Genomic DNA, 27,569 nt, shown 5'->3' with positions numbered 1-27,569 from the left:
AACAATGAGGTAAATACAAGGAAACAACGAGATGATACTGGTCAGCGTGATAGGCTATAATTTCAGCACACAAGCAGCTTAACCATTGTCAAAGGTGATTTTTTAGGTATCATGTCAAAGAAGGGTTTTAAGGAGGGATTTGAAGAAGAACAATGAAGTGGCTTTGTGGAAGTTTACAGGGAGCTTCTCCCAAGTGTGCGGGACCGCACAGGAAAAAGCACAAAGGTGCTTGTTTGAAAATGTAATAAGTGAATGATGAAGGCTGGCATTGGCTGATTGGACTCGGGAGTCAATCTTTTTAAACTAAATGAAAGATGATAGGTAGTGAGGGGATAGGTCATGAAGAACCTTGGAAGTGAAGACAAGTAGCTTATATCTGATATGGTTGAGAATAGGCAGGCAGCAGAGGGATGCAAAATATGTGGTAGCATGGTCCAAGCAACGAGGCCGGAAAATGTTCTTTGCAGCAGCATCCTGAATGGAAATGAGTGGGACAAACACCAAGAGAGGCTAGACAAGTGGTGGGCTGCCTGCGGCCCGTCAGGGTAATCCACCGGCAGGCCGCAAGATAGTTTGTTTACATTGACTGTCCGCAGGCACGGCTGCCCGCAGCTCCCAGTGACTGCGTTCGCCGTTCCCGGCCAATGGGAGCTGCGGAAAGTGGCGCAGGCCACAGGGACCTTCTGGCCGCTGTTCCCGCAGAGCAGTGAACCGTGGCCACTGGGAGCTGCGGAAGGCCGTGTCTGTGGAGGGTCAATGTAAACAAACTGTCTCGCGGCCCACCAGCGGATTACCCTGATGTGCTGGCCGCAGGTTGCCCACCACTGGGCTAGACAATGGATATTCATTTCCAAAAGCGACAAAATGTGACATTAAATTAAATGGGCCTGATTCTCTCCTCACAGGAGTGTAAATCAGGATTGAAGTAATTGCATTCAGATGAGGCTGAATTATAAAAAGCTGGTGCAAGTGCAATAATCAGGACAAATGAGTCTCACACAAAACTTCTCACACCTAGAAACTTGATTGAGCATGCAGGCCACAGGAGCTGACAGTACTGCTCCACTCACGGCTGGTTAGGCCTCAGCTGGAATACTGTGTCCAGTTTTGGTCACCAATGTATAAAAAGCATGTAGAGAAACTGGAAAAGATCCAGAGGTGAGTGACAAAGATGATCAAGGGATCTAATGCAAGCCATATTAGCAAAGGCTGACGAACCTGGGTATGTTTAGTTTGGAAAAGAGGAGATTAAGGCGGGATATGATAGTGGTCTTCGAATAATTGAAATGCTGCCATAAAAGAGATGGAGAAAAATTGTTCTCTTGGATCCTAGAGGGCAGGACAAGAGGCAATGGATTCAAACTACAGCATAGTAGATTTAAATTAAATCTCTGGAAAAACTTCCTAACTGTAAGAACAGTAGGACAATGGAACAAACTGCCTAGGGAAGTCATGGAAACTTCTTCACTGGAGGTTTTCAAAAAGAGGCTGGATAGCCATCTGTCTTGGATGGTTTAGACACAACAAATCCTGCATCTTGGCAAGGGGTTAGACTAGATTACCATTGCAGTCCCTTCTAATCCTGTGGTTCTATGATTGTGTGTTGTTAAAATTAGATGGAACCATAATGCATTGGACCACTTTGGATAGTGTGTCTACTGATGGAAACACGATTGTATGCTGTCCTCACAGACCAAACCACAGATACTTATCTGACTTCAAACAGTTTCACCTCTCTCTAACTCACATTGACTGCAGTGGAGTTTCTCTGGATTTATGTTGGTGAGATGAGAATCAGGCCCACTGTGTCCACTCTCTGAGAGTCTGTCCCTTGCTCATCAGAGTTGGGGCCTGATTCTCTACTGCCTTATACTTTGTGTAGTCATTTGTGTTAGACAAATGGGAAATGCTGCCATTTTGATCTCTATATGATTGCAGAAAAGAGTTACTCTCTCGCTCATTCTGTGTCTGCAAAAGCCCCACTCCGGCCAGCTAATACATCATCCATGTCCATCTCTGTCTGTTCATGCAGATTTCAGCACCTGGACACCTTGACCTGTTTTGTTCTAATCAAGTTGCTGTATTATATCCATCACTGTAATATCCAAGCATCATATGATGTACCACATGAAGTACTGCATAAACTGTCAGATCACACCATGGTCTAGTCTGATCACAGCTGCAATGGCCCCAACCATCAGTGTCTGTGTAGCACTTTTTAGTCTAAAATATATGCCCTAGTTCAAACAGGAATCAATTCAGAGAAATTCTATGCCTTGTTTTATATAGGAGATCAGATTACATTATCACAGTAGTCCATTCTGGCCTTATAATCTTTGACCCATTCCTTGGAAAGATCTTTCATATTGGCTGGGTGATAAGCCACAAGAGAAATAATACTGGCCTGGTACATAAACAATCCAGACTGAACCATTACCATATACTTGTGTCTTTTTTTCACATTATGAAATAATCATGGCACATAGATATTGCAATGACTGGAACATTAAAATATATATAGAATTATATTCATGCATGAAGATGTTCCAGAACAGTAGATACCTAGAGAAAATTAGTATGTGCTCTCAATGGGTGTCAGTATATGCTGTCAATCATAGGGACAATGGTCTCAAGTTGCAGAGGGGGAGGTTTAGGTTGGATATCAGGAAAAACTTTTTCATGAGGAGGGTGGTGAAGCACTAGAATGGGTTACCTAGGAAGGTGGTGGAATCTCCTTCCTTTGAGGTTTTTAAGATCAGGCTTGAGAAAGCCCTGTCTGGGGTGATTTAGTTGGGGATTGGTCCTGCTTTGAGCAGGGGGTTGGACTAGATGACCTCCTGAGGTCCCTTCCAACCCTGATATTCTATGATAGGATTATCCTTTAATTTTATGTAAAGTATTTCAGCTAGTAAACAGTGTAGTGGTAAACACAACCTGAAGTAATGGCTTTTGTAGACTGGAAGATCCCCCCCCCCCCCCCCCCCCGCAACAATGACTGAAATTGGAAGTTAACCTTCAAAATTACAACTCAGAAAAATGACACTTTTTTCCAACTGACATGTTTATTGTATTACACCCTGTTTACATCCACTTACTGAAGTGCTGTTGTAGCCATATTGGTCCCAACATGGGAGAGAGCAAGGTAGGTGAGGTCATATATTTTATTGGACCAACTTCTGTTGGTGGAAGGGACAAGATTTCAAGGTGCACAGAGCTCTTCCTCAGGTCTTGAGAAAGTAGCCAGAGTGTCTGAGCTATATACAAGGTGGGATTGTTAAGCATAAGGAGTTTATGCATGCTGTGGGAGACCACTTAAAATGAAGCACTCCGTATCCGACGTCTCATTCCTCTTCCTCAGAAGAAACTTGTATAACACCTTCAAAAGATGAGCCTGGGAACTTAAATTCATAACTGTGTTGGACCCTAAAAACCCTGGACTTAACAGACACTGGTTTTATGGCTCATTAGAACAATTGGTGACACACCCTACTGCCTGCTATTTATTGCACACTTCATGTTAAATGGTGTCTTAAAACATGTGTGAACCCCTTACGTTTAGCCATCCGTCCCATCTTACATTTAGCTCCTACACTCTGGTTACCTTCTCCAGACCAGAGGAAGAGTTCTGTGTAGCTCAAAACTGCTTTTCCATCAGCAGAAAGTGGCCCAATAAAATATATTACTTCACCTATCTTGTCTCTCTGAAATCAGCTTATGTCAGTCATATGCTGCATTGTCACATTAACTGGGGCATGGCGTACAGTAACTTGAGATGTTAGAAATGTAAAAAACAAAAAAACCCTTTGATTTCTTTAACTAAACCTTAATTTATGAAGTGTGAGGTTTTTATAATCCTTAGATGGCAGGAGGCATTAGCACTTAGCAGAGCTGGTGGAAAAGGATTCCTGTATATATAAGCTGTGGTGTTGGCTGTAATTACTTGAACTTTTGGGGGTAATTACTGAATAGAGATCTGGGACTTTTCACTCTACAGTACTGCACTGTACATCATTACGATCTGTGCGTATCGCCAAAACACAACTTAGCACACAATAGCGGCAACTAAAAATTCACTTTGCTTATCTCTTCTGTTTATAAGCAGTGTGTGTGGTAGGTCATATTAAGAGGTGTCCCCACAGAACCAAACCTGGGTTTGGGAGGGGTCTTGTTTTCTGTCCCCTGAAGTGGGTACTACACCCCAGCAACTTTATATGGGGATATGCTGTGAGAAACCATGTTTGGCAATTTCATTGGAATTAAGATAAAGAAAGTTCTCAGGATTTAATGAGGCTCATAATCCAATATTTTGGGTTTGTTTTATTAAATTATTCAAGGTTGTGTGTGTGTGTGTGTGTGTGTGTATGTGTGTATATATATACATACATACATATGTGTATATATAAGGAACCTCTTGATGCAGGAAAGTAGAGAATTCTTGTATGTTCTGCAGATGTGCTGGTCAGAAATATCAAAATAAACTATATTTTATTTTCCTTCACTCTCCATGGTGCTCATATAACAACTGAATCCTGGACCTTACAGAAACAGTGCCTTTCATCTAAACTGCAACTAATACCGAGCTAAATCCTCCTCCCTTTAGGGTAATTAGCAAAGCTTCTATTGCATGTAGTGGCAATAACATCTGACCCAACCTGAATGGTGATACTCAACTCTCTTTATCTTCAAAGCACTTTAAACCAGCCTTAGCACCAATGTCTTTCTTTAACAGAACTTCCTAGCACCACTGTATCTTTCAGCAAATGGATGCCAGAGACTGCAACACTTACCCTGGAGAAGTTCATGCTTTTGGATTTTTTTCCTTCTGGAAATCCTGAAAGATGCTGTAGTCCATAAATATCAGACTACTAAGATGTAGCTACTTCATCGCTCTCTCTCCCCCAGACACTGATATAATTACTGGTACTCACCTTCCCCTTCTCACTTTTCTTTTTTTATCCTCTTTTTCTCCCTTCTCCTTTTTTCATGCTTCTCTTACTTAATCTTCAGGTAGTCACGAGTGGTAACCCACCAAATAGAACAGTCAATGGTGTGGTATATAATCATCTCACCTTTTGGTTATTTTCCATTATCCTCATAGATGTGGCCTTCTTTATCCTTCTACTATGTTAAGAATGATTTTTTGTTTTTGTTTTTCTAATTAACTATTTTATTGCATCTTTACTCATCATTTTCTTAAATAAAATGGCAAAGGAAAGCACTGTACAAACTCTGACTCATCCTCCCACACCGCTGTGAGACACAGCAGGTATTATGCCTGTTTTAAGAGATGGAGAAATACTTAGAGCTCTTGAGCCATTTATCCAAGGTTGCAAAAGAAGGTAAAGTCACAGCCTGTGTGTGATCTCCAGACTTCTGGTTCAAGAAGAGAAAAAAGTTCCACGGACTTATCATCTTTGCTGACTTATCCCTTGATCGTACCACCTATTATACTGTTAACCATTAGTAATCATTCTGGAATGGTATCACAGTTCTAATCCTATAAAACTTCTCCACTCCTAGAGGGAAGGAGGGCCTTTCATTATCAGAACTCGGTATTACATATTACTCAGTGGGATTTGTTCAACAGACAAGGCAGAAGGAATTTTAAAGGGCTGGGGGTGTAACTTGCATTATTTTCCCAATAATGCCATATATTGAAGGCTCATTTATCAACTGACTGTTTTGTCTTTTAATTATCTATATTTCCAAATTGGGCTTCTAAGTATAAAATTCACTGGTATTATCTCAAAATATTTTGTAGGCCAGATCTGGTAGCCTCATTTGAAAGATCAGTAGAATCTATGCATTCATCTGCAACACTTTTTTTTTTCTTCCTTAATCTGAATTTTTTTATGATGCCGCTAGTCAGAATTACATTGCATCCAGGTTCAAGTGTTTAAACTGTATGCTCGCTTTCAAACCTTTATGTCTAATTAGCAATCACTGTCACATGCGAAACCTTCTAGCTTACTTGCAGAGTCACAGAGCGTAGCCTTGGTTGGGAATGCTGAAAATTAAATGTTTCCAATAAACATTTAATTTAGATTTAGTAATTGATACGGAAACATTTAGGGAGGCTAAAATGTATACTGGGCCGGTGGGGGGGGGGGGGGGAGGGAAACCTATTAACTAAAGCTATTCATCTGGTTTGGCAGAAACTAAGGACGTGAAAATGTGAGTATCAAATGAGGATATGAGTTCTACATGTATTCTCGGCTAATTAAGTTACTATTAAAAAAGGTTGAAACTGTAAAGCGAAATCTTTTATGGAGGGGTCGTTAGATTTTCTTTAGAATTGATAGGATAGAATAAAGAAATGAGATGCTATGATTGACTAAAGTCATCACTTCGCTGAAATATAACATGATAGTGTTCAAACATACAAAACTCCTCTCCCACATTCTGGCAAGTACTCTATGGGTATGTCTACTCAACAACTAGGCACCCGCCGCTGACCTGTGCCAGCCATCTTGGGATGTGGAGCTCTTTCATTGCTATGTAGACTTCCAGGCTCAGACTCTTGCACCCCTAACCACTCCTCCCCCTCAGTGAGTATTTGCATGTATAATTTTTCTTAAAAATAATTTGAGCACCTTCTGAATATTCTGCTGCACTAAGATTACATTTCTCCAATTAATAATAGCAACAGCAATAAGCCACACAGGTGCATTCAAATACACATATGCCCATCTTCTCCCCTGTTGATACCTTGACAGAAACCGATTTTCCCCCAATATTTACAGTCATTCTCAGATTTTTGCCCATGGTGGGTTTCAAAGTTCAGGGAAGTGGTAAGTGCCTCATTCATCTTTGAAAGAGAACACCTACTGGAGATGAATACAGCCTGAGAAAAACAGCTTGGAGTTGTGTGAACTGCTCCATTCGTGTCAGTGGGTCACCATACTATAATAACCATAAATGGAAAGAGCAATTAAAAGGTGTGGACAAAGGAGAAAAGTCCACTTTTCAGATCCAATTTGATTAAATGAAATTGAGAGATACAGAAAAGAGTTTTTGAGATAGCAGGAGCTGGAGAGAAGATTCTTGCATCACATGGGTAATCAAGAAGCAGACCCCGTGGGCCAAATCTGGACCACCAGAGGCTTTTGAATGGACCCTGAAATCTTTTTATTTACTTATTATTATTATTTATTTATTATTTTATTTTATTGTTTTATTATTATGTACTCTGGAGTCCGGACCTTGACTATACCTTGACCAAGAAACTTGGACCTTGACCAAAAAAATTGACTTACCTCCTGGGATAGACGATACATGCTCTACAAGAGGGGAAAAAGAAGATCAGTGAGATAAGAGACTATACACTCCATTTGAATTACTCCTGACTTAGACCAGTGTTAGTGAAAGAAGAATGAGGCCCAAGTTCATGTAGGGTGTTAAAACAAGAAAACACTTTTTGGATACTGACATGAATGGGGAGCCATAACATTGTATGTTTGTAATCACTTAGAGCTCAATTCTGCAAACACCTGTGCACACGAGTAACTTTATGCACTGGACTGGTCCCATTGGTGTGCATGCTTGCAGGATGTGGTCTTTAGGAACCAAGTTTATGTATCACTAACATACTAAATTCTTTCCTAAACATGTAGATCTAGAACTTTAAATTACTGCCTTGCATAATCCAGCTCAAATTTTCAGCTGGAGTTTACCCTGGCCTTCATTTTTTGTGAATCCAAATTTGCACCCACACAAAATTTGTGGTGCTGTCTTTGCAGTCAGCAATGAATTGCAGACTCAAATGGTATTTAAGCCGAGTTTTGCTTCTTTACACCAACTGGGAATTTGGCCCCATTAATATTTGCTCTCACAATTAACAGTAGGTCTGAAAATATGGGCAAACTTTTGTTTTTGGACCACGGGTCTGATCTTCATTCAGTGGAAGTCAGTTGTAGTTCCATTGGAGTCAGTTGAGCCACATGGATTTATACCAGTTAAGAGTCTGCCCATGTATGCTTGTCCTTGTAGCTAAAACAACGAAGAGTTTCTCTTTTGCTGAGGCAAAAACAACAACAAAACCTTCAAATGTCATTCATGGATCAGTGAGAAGATTCTCACAGCAGTTGGATCTAAGAATAAAGCCAGGCTACAATTTGAGTCTTCAAAGACATGCTTGCTGAGAGCAAAAGCAAAGGCCAAATGAGTTTAGCTCTGGCATGTTGTCAAATCACTGTGTAAGAAAGATAAGGAATCCAGGTGGTCAACTCAGGCAGTCATGTTCAGAACAGGCTGCCACCAGGCATCATCTCTGCATCCTGTATTCAACTTTGCAGTGTTTGCAGGGAAAGTTGGCATCAGCTTGTCCAGTAAAGAATTGGGGTGACCACATCAGCCAGAGTCTGCAGAATCAGTTACATCGATGGGAAGATCATTTCAAGACACTTGTCATTTGTCTGTTTCCTACAGTCCCACGTTCAACCAAGAATAGATCTGGATTGCCATCTCTAAGATGAAGTCTGCGAAGGTACTGAGGATTTGTAACACTATCCCTGAGTTGCTGAAGACAGGTGACAGTATTGTTGTACTGTGGCTGAATAGGGTCTTCCAGACCATCTGTCATACTAATATCTCCAGTGAATGGAAGAAGGGTTTTCTTCTGACTCTGTTCAAAATGGGTGATAAGGTTGAATGTATCAATTATAGAGGCATTATGTGACTGTCAGTCCCAGGGAAAGTTTTTGCTTCTGTTTTAATGTCTCTGATCAACAATGCACTTTATGGCAAAGGACATGGTACTCAGTGAGGCTTTCAACCCAATCATCCACTGTCGACTGGATCTTTACCTTGAGGCAGCTCCTGTTCTCTGTCAGTGGCACATAATAGTCCTAGTCTCCTGAGAGCTGTAATACTTTGGTCTAATATCAGTTGGTGGGTTTCCTGTGTGGATGGTGGTGGTGGCCTGTTAGGTACAGGAGGTCAGACTAGATGATCTCATGATCCTGTCCGACTTTACACTTTGACTCTGAGCTGAATCCTCAGCTATGCCAGGCTCATGCTCGAAGAGGCAAAGGTTGCTTTAAGCCATTTCTGCTCCTCTCCCAGTCCTGGGGGCAGTCATGGGCTGATGTGGGAGCCATCACAATTTAAAGCTGCCTAGGATTGCTAGCGGGTGGTGTGCTTCTGCTCCTCTCCAGAACGTCACCTACATACTGAGGGAATCTTCCGCTGCCTGATTAAGGCCCCTTTGCACCACTCCAGCAACTCAAAGGGGAATTTAACCAGGCTTTGAGGATCTGGCCCAGTAAAACCATACCGCTGCACATTCCTACTCCTATTGCTACCTTGTTCACTCATTTAACCACATTCATGTTACTAGCTAGGGTTTTTAATTTTTAATGCTTAAAATATTAATTTTTTCTTGTTGCTGTATCTCTTTATTGTACACTGCAGCTCCTGTTACTGTCTTGCACATGCTAAGCATAAGGATTTCAGTGTTTCCCTTACTGTTATTCTTGGAAAAGTTTATTCCTTTCAGTGAATACCTCACACTTCCAGTGCCCATTTCTGCCCTTTAAAATTGGCCAGGGGCTGTCTTTGGATAATAAGTTACACTCCATATAGGCTGATGCACAGTAGCTAACTTCCCAAGCTGTGTGGTGAGCCATGCCATGTGTTGGGAGGTGGGAATGAGCAGCTAATCTCCTCTTTTCTGAACAGTATTGATCCAGAGATTTATTCTTCAGTTGGTATGTGAGGATGGGGGTGGAGGGAGAGTGATGGGCATTAATCCCATTAACATGAATAGGAGTAAAATTTATAAACCCCAGTACGCTGATGGAATAGTAGTTTCTCTAACCTTTTTGGTTAACTAAGACCCTGAAGTTCCTATCCAAATTGCCTGCAGCTATTCTTTAATTTCTATAATATCCTTTCCTATGATAAGGTGACCTCTGTGTAATAGTTGAACTGTATTTCCAGTATCTTTACACTGTCAGTATAAATGTTTTGACTTTTACTCAATACCTTGATTTACGCATACTAGAATTGTTTGTATTTTTACTGTAGTTAAGCATGACTGGGTGCTCAGATACTGTAAAGATGGGGACCATATAACTATCTCGATAGAGATGGATTACTAGAGCACTTACCAAATGTATTTTTAGAGCTTATCCACCACTATCCCAGATGCATCTCCTGATCAGTGTTTTATAATCTATGACCATGGAAACTGAATTGTGATTTTTTTTTTGGTTCCTAGCCTCATTACCTTGTTTCTCTAAACAGAAATCCATCTCTCTCGTCTGCGTTTATTCCCAGTGTTTCCTGACTTCTTCCTTTGTATTGAATTCCCCTTGAAATTGTCTCATCAGCACATTTCATCAACTTACTGCATAATTCTTTCTTACAGGTTACCAATGTTTAAATTGAACAAAATCTGTCTTCAGGTTAATTAGAGCTGCATGAAATTACCCAGTTTCCCTTCCAAAATTTTAGAGATGCAAATGGTTGGCAAAAGGTCACAAATTTTGACTTACAGTGAATTTTTGTATCAGTTTTGTCAATGGAAATAGCTGTGTTTTTGTGTGAATTATGAGCATGATAATGCTGTCTGAGCCTGATGAGTCATCCCTCAATCTCATTAATTGATTGGTCCATGCCAATCAACCAGGGCTCAGCCAATGCAAAGATAAAGGTCTAACCAGGTGACCACAAGGCCAGGGATATAGATTCCAAGGAGATCAGCCACTCCAGTCTGCTCAATGTCGCTACCTCACCAGCTTCCTCTCCTCTGCTTGGTGGTTCTGACATGCTGCTCCCATCCTTGTCTTGTTCCAACTCTGTTCTTGGTTCCTGATTCCCATTCTGGCCCCTGACTCTGGTTCCCAGCCCAACCACTAGGCTTGAGCATGACCTTCTCAGTTTCTGAAATTGTGTCTGATACACCTCATCCCCTAACAGCTGATAGCAAAACTATATGTGAGAAGTGGGCCTTAGGCCCCTGGCTAGTCTAGGCCCAACCATTTAAAAAGATAATCTCTTTCTGGAGGCCTCTTATCCTTTGGGCTGGTATTTCATCACCCTATTTCCCTGATAGCCTCTTTTTTTTTCTTTAAGTCCCCAGTTTTTGTGGCAGGTGTTTAAGTGCCATGTCATACCTTTTTAGAAAGTGCAGGTAAATGATTAGGTGATATTAAGGCCACCATGCTTTGCTATTCCTTCATTGATATTTTCGGCATTCCACTATTCTGTCCTCAATTTGCTTTCCAACTGTCTTCCCTGTGAACGTCATCAGACTTTTTGGTCTGTCATTTTCTAATCAGCAACATTGCATAATATGTCAGGAAATATTGTAAATACTTACAAAGACCCCACATCATAAAAAACTAAGTATCATAGAGCTTCTTGAGCCAACCACAATTTCATCCCATCTAGTAATATGAACATCTCTAGCAATAGCAAGGGAAAGAAGAATGAAGCACTAGAAGGATTTTTTTGTGTGTGTGGCTCACCTGAAGTTGCAGAATATCCGATCGTTACACACGTCTTATGGAAAAAAACAATACTTATTTTAGGTGCTCAGTAAGCTGCTACGGTATGCCACTGGTGTCTTCGTCCAAGCAGCTCAATACCTTGCACTGCTTAGAAATCATAGGGTGCCACCTCCATTTGGATGCTGTTTGCCCCCTTAAAATTTTCACCGGTTCAATTTGCAGAGGCAAGAAACACAGAATTCCTTAAAAAGAACAGGAGTACTTGTGGCACCTTAGAGACTAACAAATTTATTAGAGCATAAGCTTTTGTGGGCTACATCCCACTTCATCGGATGTATAGAATGGAGCATATAGTAAGAAGATATATATATATATAATACATACACACATACGGGTAAGTTAGAAGTTGCCACACAAACTGTGAGAGGCTAATTAGTTAAGATGAGCTCTCATCAGCGGGAGAAAAAAACTTTTGTAGTGATAATCAAGATGGCCCATTTAGACAGTTGACAAGAAGGTGTGAGGATACTTAACTTAGGGAAATAGATTTAATATGTGTAATGACCCAGGCACTCCCAGTCTCTAATCAAACCCAAGTTAATGGTATCTAGTTTGCATATTAATTCAAGCTCAGCAGTTTCTCACTGGAGTCTGTTTTTGAAGCTTTTCTGTTGCAAAATTGCCACAGAATTCCATAGACACGCCCCCCTAACCCCCCACCCCCAGCACAGAGCTGGCTGGCTGTGGCAGGCGAACGCACTTTAAACTCTCCTAAAAGGCATGTTTTTCTGTACAACAGGGTGCTCTGGGAGTTCTTGGTGCCTCTAAGTAATTATTTTTCCCTGTTTTACAGATGAGGCATCTAAGATACCAAAGGGTTACAAGCCACATTGTACCTTTATAGCACGGACTGTCATTGGAAGATGGGGATCAAGTGCTATGGGGAGGGGGAAGAAGGCTCCCATAGCACCGAGGCACACAGGGAGCATGCCTTTTAAGATGATGCTCATGCCTTCCCCTCCCACAGCTAGCCAGTTCTGTGGCTCAGTGCTTGGGGAAAGGGTGGGCTATGCACTCAGATTTGCCCCTCTATTTCAATAGACAGAGCCCAAAAACACAAAGGGGCATTTTGTGGGTGCAAAATGAGCCTTTACAAAAGGAATGCTGCCTCTCTGAAAAAGCCCTGTTTCATTGAAGGGGGAGTGACAAAACCTGGCTGAACATTGCTCAGAATGACAGGTTTCAGAGTAGCAGCCGTGTTAGTCTGTATTCGCAAAAAGAAAAGGAGTACTAGTGGTACCTTAGAGACTAACAAATTTATTTGAGCATAAGCTTTCGTGAGCTACAGCTCGCTTCATCGGTGAGCTGTAGCTCACAAAAGCGTTTGCTCAAATAAATTTGTTAGTCTCTAAGGTGCCACAAGTCCTCCTGTTCTTATTGTTCAGAATGTCTCCATGAGATTCAGGGAAGGAGTTCCCACTGAGAAGACAAACAACAATGGAAAAAAATAATCAATTGCAGCATTATAGCACAAGCTGAGTACATTGTCATTTAAATAGCCATAGTTGAGCTGATTAAGCCATTCTGATGATAATGGCACAAAATCTGAATATTTACAATGAGCTAAAAGTATCTGCAGTTTTCCTAGAGGTTCAGTTTTCCTGGAGAAAGAGCAACAAGAGTTCTGTTTTCTTTCATTCTGCACTGCAGTCTTATTGTGCAGAATGCAACATTTGTGGCATTGTGTTATAATGATGCAACTTCAAATGCTATGAAATGGCAGCCTAAAAACCTATCAAAGAAATGTGCAAATCAAGTTGTTTTACTGGTATGATACCTCCATAAGAAAATTTTCCAGAAACCTTCAAAGAATCATATTTGCATATTAGTATCCCTTGTATCTGTGTTTCTCAGTTTTATTTATATTTCATAAAATCCCCCTACTGTATTTTCACCTTATCATAATGTTCCTTAAGCTTGTTGCTTGTCATTGTTTTCTGTTTTGTAGTTTGGAGCCAGTGATACGTACCTGCTTTCAGCAGTGTTGACTGATTCAATTTCCAGGTTTCCTTTTTTGCATCTATGAACCATGGCAGCAAAAAGCAGAAGGTCAGTGCCATAAAGAAAAGACTATTAGTAGTGGATAACAGTGCTCTTAATTGTATCCTGCCTCTAAATTACAAGAATGCTTTTAATATAGCATTTTAATAGCAATGCAGAATATGTGTTCTTGCTAGGTTATATCTATCCAGAAGACCTCTTTATTCTGGAAGCAAGCATTAAACATTAATCATATCTTATTCTGAAAAATAAATGTTCAAATTAAAAGCTTCTCTAGTGGTGTCTAATCAGAATGACTATAGTTATATCTTGGTAGTGTTGTAAATACTCCTTATTGATCACAGGGTTTGATGCCAAGTTTTGTGAATGTAAGAGATGACAAATCCAAATGAGACTTTTGTACATTTCAAAACTGTTCATATTGAAGATGAAAAGGAAACTTCTTTGAAAATTGAAGCCATGAATCATCAGAGTAAAGAAAGCACACTGTTTAGCATTTCCCATAAACCTAGATGCAGCTGTCTTATTGGAAGAATAATTCAAAGCAGAGCAATACAGTTAAAACTTTAAACAATTTGTGGTAGAGAGTTTTTACTGGCACTATGTAGCTCTTTGTATGTCAGTTTTAAAAAGAAGAAATAGCAGAAAGGGCTCTAATCTATCCCTTCTGAAATACCCTGGTAATTGATTTTTAAACGTTTTTCTGTGAACTGAGTACAGAAAACTGAGTATGAAGGTAGCCTACTGACAAAAACAAGAAATTGCATGGAAGTTTCCTCCAGAGATGTTTCAAAGCACTAATCCTGCTATCTGATCCAAGAAGCTCTGCCTTACAATTTCTCTGTTTTGAAATGTAAATTGATTCACTGAATCATTTAACTTTACTTTATCTGATTATTATTAATATTATACTGAGGGATTCACGAATATTGAGAATTAAATTTCTTTACAGCTCTCTTTCAGAATGGGAATATATTCATTTACAATCCGTAATTATCAGCTGTAATAAATGGACTGTCCCTGTGTATTGCAAACTTCCTTAATTTAACTATATTTATGGACCTACTTATAGCAACCGGATTTAGTTTTTTAAAAATGGTCCATGTTTCCATTGCAAGGAGTTTATTTAAGAAAAAAACGTATTGCTATCCCAATTGTTCTCTTTTTTTGGCTTGCTTATCTGTGGATTGATTTGATCTCGGCATACCTTTTCACTTAGCATGTCCCCATTGCTTCAGATATATTGTTTGTTCTTGATTTCTTTCCTTTACCATAGTTTCTCTCCTTTTACTTTATCATTTCCATTTATTTTTCTCGTATCTGGCATATTTTTAAACTGAAACAGAATTTATCCTTGTGATGAGTTGTGTCTGTCTTTACTAGCACCTAAAGTCACCCCATGGAGTTTCCAACCTTCACATTTAAAGACATAAGGATGGCCAGACTGGGTCAGACCAAAGGTCCATCTAGCCCAGTATCCTGTCTTCCAACAGTGGCCAATGCCACGTGCCCCAGAGGGAATGAACAAAACAGGTAATAATAAATTATCGCCCATGAGTGCTCCTTTAGCATCTCGATCGTCCAGTGGCCCCACTGGTTGTTTAGCAGGCTTCTTGCTTCTGATGCACTTAAAAAAATTTTTGCTTTCACTTTTTGAGTCTTTGGCTAACTGTTCTTCAAATTCTTTTTTGGCCTTCCTAACTATATTTTTACACTTCATTTGCCAGAGTTTATGCTCCTTTCTATTTTCCTCACTAGGCTTTAACTTCCACTTTTTAAAGGATGCCTTTTTGCCTCTTACTGCTTCTTTTACTTTGTTGTGTAGCTACAGTGGCACTTTTTTGGTTCTCTTACTGGTTTTTTTTTAATTTGGGGGATACATTTAAGTTGAGCCTCTATTATGGTGTCTTTAAAAAGTTTCCATGCAGCTTGCAAGGATTTTACTTTTGGCACTGTACCTTTTCATTTCTGTTTAACTAACCTCCTCATTTTTGTGTGGTTCCCCTTTCTGAAATTAAATGCTACAGTGATGGGCTGCTGTGGTGTTTTCCCTGCCACAGGGATGTTAAATTTAATTATATGATGGTCACTATTGCCAAGCGGTCCAGCTATATTCGCCTCTTGGACATGATCCTGTGCTCCACTTAGTACTAAATCAAGAATGACTCTCCTCTGGTGGGTTCCAGGACCAGCTGCTCCAAGAAGCAGTCATTTAAGGTGTCAAGAATCTTTATCTCTGCATCCCTTCCTGAGGTGATATGTATCCAGTCAATATGGGGATAGTTGAAATCCCCCATTATTATTGACTTTTTAATTTTAATAGCCTCTCTGATCTCAATGAAATTGCGTCACTTCTTTTCTATAGAGATGGTAAATCGTAATTATAATTTCAGATTGCTATGTCTGTATCCAGCTGTGCATATGAATGTTTTTGCTCAGGATATACTTTTGTGTGTTTATTTAATCCCAAATTGCATAATTCATGCTCCAAGACATCTGAAATAATTAATTTATGTTTACATGGACACCTGTGAAATGCTATACAAAAAACACGTCCTCTTGCCCTTTCTTTGCTTAGTTCCATGGGAATTTCCAAAACATAATGTTATGTTAGAACTATGCAAGCTTAAATTTTCCTTTTATACCTATCCTATTCAGAGTAGATTCCCAAAGACAACATGTAAAGTGAGGGGCATGAAATTTTACAGTCCTCCTGTTTTTCTTTCTTCATGAATTTGTAACAAGTACTGAAAAGCTGAGGATTTTATATTTTAGCCATACTTTCTTTCCTGAAGATTTCAGCAAGTGAATGTTTAAAAATATCTTTTTACGTGTGAAGCTGAAATTTGATAAAGCTGTTTTTGCCTCCGTGGAGACATGAATTTCCTTAATTCTTTTAATAGCTGAACTTCTGTAACAAAAATGTTATAAAACCAAAATAAATAAATAACCCAATCTTACATTTCAAAGTCTGATTGATTAAATCCACACACAAAGCAAGAAGAGTCAGGGTTTTGGATAAAACCTCTTCCAGAACTCTTCTGTGATGGGGAAGAGAATACAGACCTCTCAGATCTTGGTTCCTACACCAAAGTGAGACAACATTAGGTTACAAGGGAGAAGCTTGAACCCTGGGAATCCATCTAGGTGCTCAAGGAGAAAAGGCTGGACTCAACAAAGTTATAAAACAGCGGCCAGTATGGTACTTTTGGCTGCTATTTCTGCTCTCTAGAGGTCAGCACTCCAAGCCTGGCCAGGCTTCTGTCATGAGCATACAGTTCACTTTACATTTTGGCTTGTGGATTTTGTGTCTGAACAACTATGAGCTGACTGACCACCTTAGTCCAAGCTTATGCTAACTTGGCTAGCTGAGAAAATTAGCCAGGCTTCTCTGTGAAAAGAGGCTTTTAAAATGCCTTTTAAAATGGTCTGTTGCTTTTTGCCACATCAAACTACTGTTGTGTACTGAAGTGTATGCGGTACATCTTTCACTGTTCTGAGGACCATGCTATGACCATGAGTCCGCAAAGGGATCTGTGTGGGGGTCAGGGGTTACTCAGGCAATTACCCATGTAGTTGCCAATGCAGATACCTATTGACTTAAGAGCCGTCTGAAAGCTCAGAGTTTTAGCCTTCATGCTTGGTAGGTTTAATTAGGATTTTAGTGTTACTTTGACAGATTTAGTGATCCATTATCCTTTTAAATATTTGCTATAAATAAGAAATTCTCTCATGGAAATGCATGAGAATTGATGCAATATAATAACATATCACATAAACATGTAGGTAGGTCATGTGTAAATACTATAATATTTTATCATAACAGTACTGACTCTGAAATTACCCCATGGGCGGTGCATGAACCCCCACTTTGGGGAAGCTAGCCCCCCCAGCTCTGCCCCTTCTGCCCCTTTTCTCCTGCTGGAGCCCTGAGATGCCCCTCCCCACAGCTGGAGGAGCTGCAGCTGACCTGTCCCAAGCCCTGTCCCAAGCCCTGGCCCACCCATCCCAGCTGCCTTGAGCCCCAGGCCACTGGCAGGCCCACCTGAGCACCGCCCCGAGTCCCAGGCCATCAGCTTGAACTGAGTCCCCGCCGGCTTCGGGGGAGAAGGTGAGTGAGGGTAGGGTCTCAGGGTGGAGGATGGGTGAGGCCGCAGCCTGGGTTGGGGAGGCTTAGCCTCCCCTAGCCTATTATACCCACCTGCCATGAATTACCCTAATAGGTTGTTGTTTTTAGTGAACACTTTTCCCTGTTTACCCCAGTAACTCAGATCATTTTTGAGGCCAAACTTAATTTCTTCTTTGTGTAATTCCCCTATAGGTGCTCCCCTTCAATCAAAGATTTTTGACAGTAGTGCCCATTCAGTCTGCACATGTACCCTAGCCATCCTCATGCCCCTCAGTGAGGGTATGTAGGGCTGTGAAGGACAAACTGCCTCAGTTCCTTCTCCGCCGCCTCCGCCTGAGATGGAGTGTTTAGTGGTGCCTGCTTATTTAGCTATCTACCCTGTCTGTACTTTACAGTGTAGTTAATATTTAGTATTCATTTTAATAGTTTTAGTTTTTGTTTGGAGGGGATGTTTCCAGAAGAGGCTTCCACAAGGGGCTCTTCCCACCCCATCTTTCCTTCTTCAAGGGAACTCTCCTTCTCTGATGGGGCATGTCTCAATCCCCAGGATTCAAGTATTATCTCGCTTGCCAGGAGTCCTTCCTAGTTAGTAACTGCCATTCACACTATCTGCTGCTTAGGGGATACTCATGTGCTACCCAAGTGCAGATCTCCTCAAGATTCAGGAGTCCTTCCAGGAAAGACAGGGAGATAATGTTTTGACTCCTCATGAGGGAATGCTCCCTTCCACCCATGTCAGACTCAGGCCTGGATAATGTCCTGCACCTCTGTACAGTGGTCTTCAAGTGACCACAGCATCTCATCTAGTTTTGCAGATCTTTGCAGGAGAGATCTGTGGGTGATAGTGCTAAATCTTCTGCTAAGAGGAGCTCCAGATCTCCTCAGAAAGAAACTGGCCCTAAGAGACCTGTTGTGCCAGAGACCTTGCACCTCACGAAGGTTACCTCCCCACACCCATGCATCAGCCTCAAGTGGATCGCACCCATCTTAGCACAAACTCAGAAATGGAGGCTAAGTCTGTTAAGCCTAAAGAGAAGGTTTCACAACAGAGTAAGGGACATATTCTCATAGACATAAGGACAAGTTATCTATGTTTAAGACTGTCCTAAAAAGAAGGGATCCCTCCTCAACCCCATTAAAGTCAGAAGAGCCAGCACGCATGGGCACTAAGGTCTTAGGCCCTACTAAGTCATCTCAACAAGAGAAGGAAGCACACAAGGATACGGATCTGACTGCCCAACACTGGCTCTGGTGATGAAGATGCAGGGTAGACAGCTTCTGGTGCTTCCATCCACTTCAGGAGCTGAGGCGATACCGATAGCGATGCGGCCCCAGAAGGAGCTGACCACCACGGTGACCAGAGAGTCTGTGGCTCTGCCAGTGTACTCTGCTCATACTCTGTGACAGTCGGGGACATACGACTCCCCAGAAGACATCTTTGCTCTCCCCTATCTGCATTCACCACTTCTATCAAGTGAGTGTATGTTCTAGAATATTGTTACTTTGGAGGAGTCAATGACAAAGAGACAGAGTCATTCGCCCATTCTACCTTCCAGCCTTGAAGTGCAGCCATTGGTACCATCAGACCCACCAAAGATCAGGGATCTGGCCTTCTCTTCCAGTGCGTTGGAGGCTCTGTGGGAGACTCTGTGGCACCGAGGAGAGGCAGCTCCAGACAGAAGTCCTAATTCCCAGATACATTAATGGGAGTATATCAAGTTACTAAAATTATTATTTTATTACATAATTCTTGCTGCTTCCACTCAGACCAGAAATATCACAAAGGTAACTTTTCTTGAGGTATTATGGCACTTCTGCTTTCAGTCCCATTGCAATCAAGGAAATGAAATAAAAATATCTGTAAAACTTAATATAGAAAAGTTAATTGTTCCAAATTCATTTCTTGGGTTCAGTTCAAGTTTAAGGCAAATTTCTTATCTGAACCCATTTCACCCATCCCAATTACACTTCTTACACTATACTATCTTTCTTGATAGCCATTCATTCCATAAGGGGAGGGGATTTCTGGAAGTGGAAAAGCTGCATAATGGTAGATAATAGCTTGTGCCCAGATTGTGCCTTTAAGATTCATGGATGAAGATGACTACTGTGCAAGACTTGCTCTGGTCCTTATGCATCACTTAGTTCCCACATGAACCCTGGAAGCAGAGTTTAAGTGGTTAGTTGGCCTTGATTTCCCCTTGGGATGGAGCTCTGCATAGGGTGAATTTTACTTGCTGTAGAGGGAACACAGATTTCCTCTGCTTGGAAGTGGGGAGGGGTTGTCAACAGCTTCTACAGCATCATCCCACCTACCCCATGGAAAACAATGCTGTGTTACCTTTTCAGTGCTGTTCCCCTGGACTGAAGGGTGATCTTGGGGTCATCTGCCCACCAGGGAGTCATTGGCATTGTGCCGTCATTGGAGTTGTGCTACCAGAGAACAAAGAGAGAGGGCAGAAGAATGCAAGGTATCTGCATGGATGACTCTTGCATCTGGTGGATCCCAGGAGATTCTCTCAGTTCAGAAAGTGAAATATGCCTGATTCTCAAGGGGCAGGAGGACAAATAACATCCCTCCGGAGAATTTGCTGAAGATAAATTCATCTTTCCCTCAAGCTCTTTCCCATGTGTATTTTGCTGGGAGAGGAAGCTCTGGTTTTGAATACTTTGTGGCTATTTACTGGCTTAGGAAATCCACCTTCTTCTGAGTCCTTGGTGTTTAGTGAACCGGTGTGGTTCATCTCTGATGGCTGAGTAGCTATTAATTTGAGACAAAGAGACAATCTGCTGTTTGAATCTGTTTGGCATGTGTAATACAGTCAAGAGTTGTAGGAGTCCTCACCCAGCCTGTCACTGCAATTTAAAAAGATATTTTGGAAGACTGAATAGGGTTGGTTGGTTTGATGAGTAGCCTTCTGAGATGAGAATGGGATTTCTGTGTACTGGAATTGTTTACCCATCTCCTGAATCAGAGCAGGATGTTGCTGAGATGTCCCATGCAAGCACTTACATAGTGGGAACTTAACTTGCTGAGCTCAGAAGAGCAACACAAAATAAAACACAATTATTCCCAGCTTGATGGAGTTTCTCTTCATTTAGCATATCATTAAAGTATCCATCGTTATAAATGACTATTCATGTGGGGACAAATGGCTTACTCAGGACCACATTGTGCCCTTAAAATCCAGGCTTAAAGGGGACCCCCTTCTACACACATCTCCCCCTCTCTATATATTGAACACGATTGTTAGCTGTCTCTGCAGCAAAATTCCCCCTTCCTCAGGATGTCTGCGAATACACTGTGTAGGAGAGAGATGGCCAGGAATGATGCATGTCAGCCTCTGTCATCCAATAGAAAGTAAATATGGCCAGAGGTCACATTGATTTCTCTATGGTGCCTATTCTGAACTGAGCAATTTCATTAAAGGAATTCCCTGGGGTAGGTCTTATATGACAGCCGAGGCAGACCATACTGGCAGCCCATTGCTTGTTGGGAGGAACAGACACTCAATGCAGATGGCTTGTGTCTCAGAGACCGATAGGGATTATAAACCAGACCCCACCAGTCTCTTTCATGGTGGCGGGGTTCACAGATCCTGTCCCACTGATGGAAGAATTCAGAGGAAACTACATAAGTTTCCTACCCTCTGGGTTGGTGTTTCCACATTGGATTATGAATCTGGCCCTCAGTTTTCACTCAGACTCCCACTGATTCTGAGTAAAAGCTGTGTAAGGACCTTGAGGTTTGGCCCGTAGGTGGTTGAAATCTCTGGCAGGATTAGGCATTATAAAGAAATGCCATTAGATTAACTCATTCCATGGTATTGCCTACTGTCAGAGCCGCAGATTTGCTTCATTGCATTAGGTGTAGCTGTGGGCATGCTGCCATCCAGCTCTGCTGCTGACTTATCCCATGACTGCTGAAGGCCAAATAATCATCATCATTTCAAGTTGATAGCACAGTATATTTCCCCAGGGAATGCTATTCAAATTAAATCAGTCATCCTAAGCGTGATTTTATAATTATATAAAGAGAGCCCTCTACTCTAGTTATTTTTTTAAAAAAACAACCTTTTGCATCATATCAAATAGTTACTGCCCTCTTTACATTATTTGCTACCCACAAACCCCGATACTCTGTATGTTCCTTTATTTGAGAAATTCATTATTCTGATAATTACCACATGTAAGTAGAGTTGTATCAAAATAAGAACAAATGTAAATTAAATAATCTGTTTACAATGTCAGTGTGATGGTAGGTACTAACAAGCTCTAGCTGCTGTTCTGTTGGTAAAGGAAATTGGCCATGGCATTCATTAGCATACTTTCAAACACACTTCATATCGAGGAGGGCCTGATTATGCTGAGAGCTACCTTGCTAGGCAAGCAGTGCCATGTGGATCTCATTACACTACACAGAGAAAAAGGTATTACTCAGTTGGAGTAAGGGAGGCAGAATCTGGCCCTATGAAATTTTTAAGAATTATTAGTACTGATAGTTGCATAAACTGAAGTATGTGGGTAATCACATTGGATCACTTATATGACAACAGTTACAAATGTGCTTAAGAGTTTGGCTGACATGGGACCTGAGCTGGGGCCTAATAGGGGCCTGTCTCTAGCACAGGCAAGAATAGATCGATATGTGATACACATCATAAGGCTACTTCTTTTTTTACTGTTTATTCCATTGGAACCATTTCCTTTGCAAAATTTTAGATAAAATAACAGTCTGAGTGGTACAGGAAGAGATCATCGCCCTTTTCTCCTAAATCTTGCAAACTGCTGGACATTTACAAATGCTCTAAGAGAAATAGGGAAGTACCATCTCGGAGGGGTGAAACATTTTTGAGAATAGGTGGCAATGATTGCAAAAGGAATCAATGAGAATTGTTCTGCCTTTTGAATGGTGTGAATTTTATCTCCTTTATGAACCAGGAGATAGTCTTCTGCTCCTTACATTCTCTACAGAAATAAAAGAACTAAAAATATACACTACTTATACCTACATCTGCTTCAAACTTTAAACATTTTTATTAAACGAGTTAATGATTAGTGACTAACGGGCCATGTACCAAAATATTAAGTTAACCTTTCCTTTATATATGTAGTTTTATTCCATTGCCAGGCAATAAGTAGAAACTAGTGACAAAGACTGTGTAATCTTTCGTTGGATTAGCTTGAGTTGAGACAAATTCAGTGGCATGCAGATGAACTTTGTGAGTGTGCTCTTCAGTCAGTCATTTTCCTGTACTGTGGGCTACTCAAAGGTTAATATTTTTTCTAGTAATTATAAAAGTTTCCTCAAGTAAAAGCCATAATATATAAGAAAAGGGAACTTTTTAGATAGCTCTGAACGTGATTTTTCAGAGAATGTGCCTTCTGGATAGAGTACTTTTGCAGCGAGTTAACCTCCTTATCTCCTTCATTGCCTCTCTTCCATAATGTCTTCCTCAAGAATTTTGGGCAGAGGAAAAGACAAGGTGTTAAATAAAGGAGCTGTCTGGCTGCTAACAAAATGAGGAGTGAAATTTGTTTTTCAAGTGTCATGGTGGATGGGTGGTGGGTTTTTTTGGGGGGGCGGAAGTGTTAAATTCCTTCTGTGGAAGATCCTTGAAATAAAACATCTCACACTGACACTTTTGCTTTTTAAGAAAGGGGGAAAAATGATTTAAAGTCTTCAGCATAATTATAGCCTGTTCCAAAAGTCGGGACTGGGAATTGGGGTTCTATTCCTAGTGCTGTCACTGACTCACTGTGTGGTTTTTAGGCCAAGTCTCTCAAGCCAAAATTTCCAAAACTTATATATCTAAAGTGAAGCACCTAAAGCTGTATATATGCACCTATAGTAAAGTGACCTTATTTGTTTTGTTTGGTTTTTTTTCAGAGCTATGAACAGTTTTTTGGTCCTTCATTCGGAGACTCTAGAGAGTGGGGGAGAGAAATTTCTACATCTTATAGAAGGATAAGGTAGTTATGAATAAACTTTTTTCTTAGGAATTCTCTTTTCAAGAGTCATCCATGTCTGTTTCAGCAGATCCTCCAGCCTTCCAAATATCAACTCAGTTCAGCGTCCCCATTTTGTTTGCTGTTGGACAGAGAATGCATAACTTCTGCCTCTCATCAAAAACAAGCTTTTTTTTTTTATCTTCCCCTTTCCAGCATTAATCCTCAAGGTACTTCTCAAATTGAAATGAAATTACACAGTGACTTTATTGGCATGGAAAGAAGACCGTACTTTCCCAGATACCAGTTACTAGCAGTGCGCAAGCCAGTTTGCTATATTTCACCCTTTTGCTCTTCTCCCATTGTAAAACTTGCATTACAGTAACATGCACTAATAATTCTGACGTTCTCATCAAGTTGGCCGTATGCTGTACACAGAGACTCCTGACGCTATGCAATCTATCAGTGCACACCTTGAGAGAAAGTCACATACATAGTTGCATCAGAAGAAATGTTTACTCCTTGTGTGTGTCTCATCTGAGAAAAAGATGTAGAGAAAGCGGTTTGAATGTTTTGATGTATAATGTATGGGCCAGATCCTGGGTGCTGTTTTCTGGCCATCAACTTGCTGGTGCAAAGGAGCCGCAAAGCCAACTTGACCGCTGTCTGAAAAGTGGTGTGTAGGGCCAGCCACCTGACTCCTGAACTGCTCCCAGCACAGAAAAGCTGGTCTCAGGGATCTGAACCTCTGTGTGTTTTGCAATTTATATATTCTCTTGTAACTATGTTCTCTTATCTTGATGTGTCTAGGCCCAGCACATTTATAAAAACTGAAAAGAGATATAGCAGTACAGTGCCTAGCGCAATGGGCTGTGGCCCTGGTCCCATGACTGGGCCTCATAGGTACCGTCACAGTACAAATAATAACAATGAACCTTCCAGAATAAACCGTTGAAACATAGTTGTTGCTCACTCAAACCATTTGTGTCAGCTCTTCGTGATATAAATATTGGACACCAGTGACTGGTTGGTTTCTTCTTGTGTGGAAATAGCCACATTTCAAGCCATTTCCTTGGCACAGGATATTTTTCATTTATTAGCCTGTAATTGCAACTGTGCCTCGTTATCCATTAAATGTGTTAATTAAGCATTCTCTTAATTACAGTGATTACAATTTACTTAGTTTAGTGACATATTCCTGAGATTCCAATGGACTGTGGCATCAGTTTATTGCGTTCTTTTCACAAAGCATTTAGAATGCCTCCTTCCAAATTTCAGGATTCTAACTAACAATGTTTCATACGTTTGTTTATACTCTGGATCAGTGGGTCAGTAGCACTACTGAATGTAGGGGGAATCTGTATTTATATCTTTAATTTGCATCACTAAATATAACATAGTGCCATGACTGGATTCAACAGGAAGTGACAGATGCCTACTACATAAGCATCTTCTGAGAATTTAGTCTTTAACTATGTTTGTGTCTGTCTCAAAAGATACCTCGCCTTCTTTATGTGGTGCAGGAAAAGGGTTGAAGTCACGTGAGAATAGAGGAATAGGGATCTTCAGGAACCTGTATGAATAGGACTAGTGGTTGGATCAGATAGGTACAGATAGCAAACCTGTGGTTGGATGTGTAGGGGTAAGTAAGGAAAAGCCAAACTAACCCAGTGCCAACATTCACTTAAAACCTGCTAATTAGAGCTGATTCTGAGCTACAAAATTTGGATCAGAATCTACATGATTCCATAGTATGATGGGCGTTTGGATTTTGGGCCTCTAGACTTTTATGTCTTTTGTTGCTGCTGCTGAAACCTTTTTAAATCTGTTTTGTGAACGCTACCTCAGAAGTTGAGCTTTGGTCCCATTTCAAATTCTTGTGTACTGTGAAATGGTTCATCCATCCTGATACCTATAATTTGGGAAGCAGTCTCCCCATGAATCATCCTTGCTGCCAAAAACCGCCAGTGATGTGAACCCCGGCCAATCAATATTTTGAAAAATGTTGAAAATGTTTTTCTTCTGCCCGTGGAGGATTCTGACTTTAATATGTAAATATATAAACAGACGATAAAAAAAAAAATCTTGGGACCCTTCCACTCAGCCAAACATATCTATACAGAGCAAAAGTAATCAGGTAGCTTGGTGAATTCTGAGGCCTGAGGTGTCAGCTATAACCTCTGGTCCCTACTCCACAACAATTTTTTTCCCATTATTTTCTCTCATTTTGTTTCTTTCTTGCCTCATTTAAGTGTTAGGAGCTGAAGAAATCAAATAAGCTGAGCATTTACCAAATAAGCTGAAACTAGCATACTTGTTGCTTAGGGCAGCCTACAGCTGATAGATAGTGCAATGAACTAAAGACAGATGGAACTATAAACCTCATTCTGCACCTAAATTCTGTTTCCCATACACATTAGTGATCTCATTAATATCCTCTGCACTGACAGCAGTACTTAGTGTAGTGCTGAATTAAAGAATGTTTGAAATGAAGAAAAAGGAACCCTGCAGCAACAGACTTGGGCTGGAGTTTGTCCTGGGCTTCTAATGACCAATATGGATTTCTAGTGGCAGGAGATGCTACCGTGGATGCTATTTAGAAACATGAATATACCCGGGCGTCTAGTTCAACTACCACCTCTGCCTTTGCCTAGGGCTTTGCCTCTTGTTCTGTAATGCTGCTCTTTAGGGTTACCCTCCCTTTAGAAATGAACATTTTCTGTTTTATAAAAAAATGTGCATTTTATTAAAATGTTGAAGTTTATGATAAAAATACAAATAAAATGTTGGTAATTGTGCAAAGTCACATTACCCAAACCACATTGAATAAATGTTTGGATCAACTTCTTTACAAACTATTAGAAATGAGAAAGCAGTGGTGAGAACCATACCTTCAATATTGCATTATTAGTGCTCAAAGTATTTCAAATATAAGACACTTGCAATACATTCATCTTCTGCTGTCACTACATATCAGGACTCACCGCTGGCTGGCAAATGAATGACTTAAATATACACACACACATGCACAGACACCCCACCTGACTGTGGAGTGCCACTTGGAAGTTGATACATTTCAACTGGACTCCCTGCCACAAGAGATCAGGGCTCTGTATTTAGACAGAGCCATGTGAAGAAGGCAGAGTTCATGCTATCTTCAGTGCATCACACAGAACCCTTTGCCATGAAAATATTAATATACTTTTCACTGTAGGTTCAGTACTGGAAACCCTTTACTACTCATGCTCCCAGTCATGCAAATCTCACTCATAGGTGTAGTGCTCGAGAATGCGACTAGTTTTATGAAAAACCATAGGCTACTTATGTAAGTAGTGTTTGCCAGGCTGGACCCCATGTGATTCTCTGACGAGTAGTTCTCTTGAAATGAGTGGCTCATGAAGGCTGTTCATGTGAATGAAAGTTAGCAGGATAAGCTTAAATAGTAAAACATTGGACTGTATTGCAGTAGGTAGTGAAGTGATTCTTGTATGCACAATTACACTTATTTTTAAAAGGGGGCCTACCTAGCCTTTCTTTTTGCATTAGCAAATTTGGGCGCTGTTTTAGAAGCCCCGAAAGTCCCAATTCTAACTGGCACTTTGCTCCTGGCTCTACAGCAGGGAGCCTGGAATCCTGGGATGGTCTCCTAGGGTCCGTAGCTCTGCCATATCGACTGCCTTAGACCAGAGACCCCAGGGCTTCCAGACTCCAAGGCCAGTCAGCTCCCTGAAGGATGTGAAGGTGGATAATGAGGTTTGTGGTTTGCTTTGTGGATGTTTACTGATTGCTCCTCCGAAGTATGAGGGACAGTGGGAATGTTTTGGATCAAATTCATTTACCTTTTAGGTGTCAATGAAATATTGTCACAGTTATTGTGTGACAAGAGTAGCCTGTACTGAATATGCCCTGAATAAAGAGCCACCATGAACAAAACCTTAGTCTGGCACCACTGGATAGTGGAGCTTGGACATGAGCCA

At 40.9% G+C, this 27,569-nt stretch overlaps 1 long non-coding RNA gene across 1 annotated transcript in view; it reads left to right on the top strand.

Moving 5' to 3' along the window:
* Nucleotides 1–26,343, top strand: part of LOC142073238 (uncharacterized) — a 416,891-nt gene extending 390,548 nt beyond the window's left edge. Inside the window, exons 4-6 of the long non-coding RNA XR_012670008.1 lie at nucleotides 13,462–13,562; nucleotides 14,898–15,047; nucleotides 23,534–26,343. This is a non-coding gene — a long non-coding RNA (uncharacterized LOC142073238). The remainder of the gene's footprint in view (nucleotides 1–13,461; nucleotides 13,563–14,897; nucleotides 15,048–23,533) is intronic.
* The last annotated feature ends 1,226 nt before the right edge of the window (nucleotides 26,344–27,569 follow it).

This window comes from Caretta caretta, chromosome 9, assembly GCF_965140235.1.
Source record: "Caretta caretta isolate rCarCar2 chromosome 9, rCarCar1.hap1, whole genome shotgun sequence".
Lineage (NCBI taxonomy): Eukaryota > Metazoa > Chordata > Testudines > Cheloniidae > Caretta > Caretta caretta.
The sequence above is the reverse complement of the archived record's forward strand: the minus strand, read 5'-3'. Positions and strand labels throughout refer to the sequence as shown.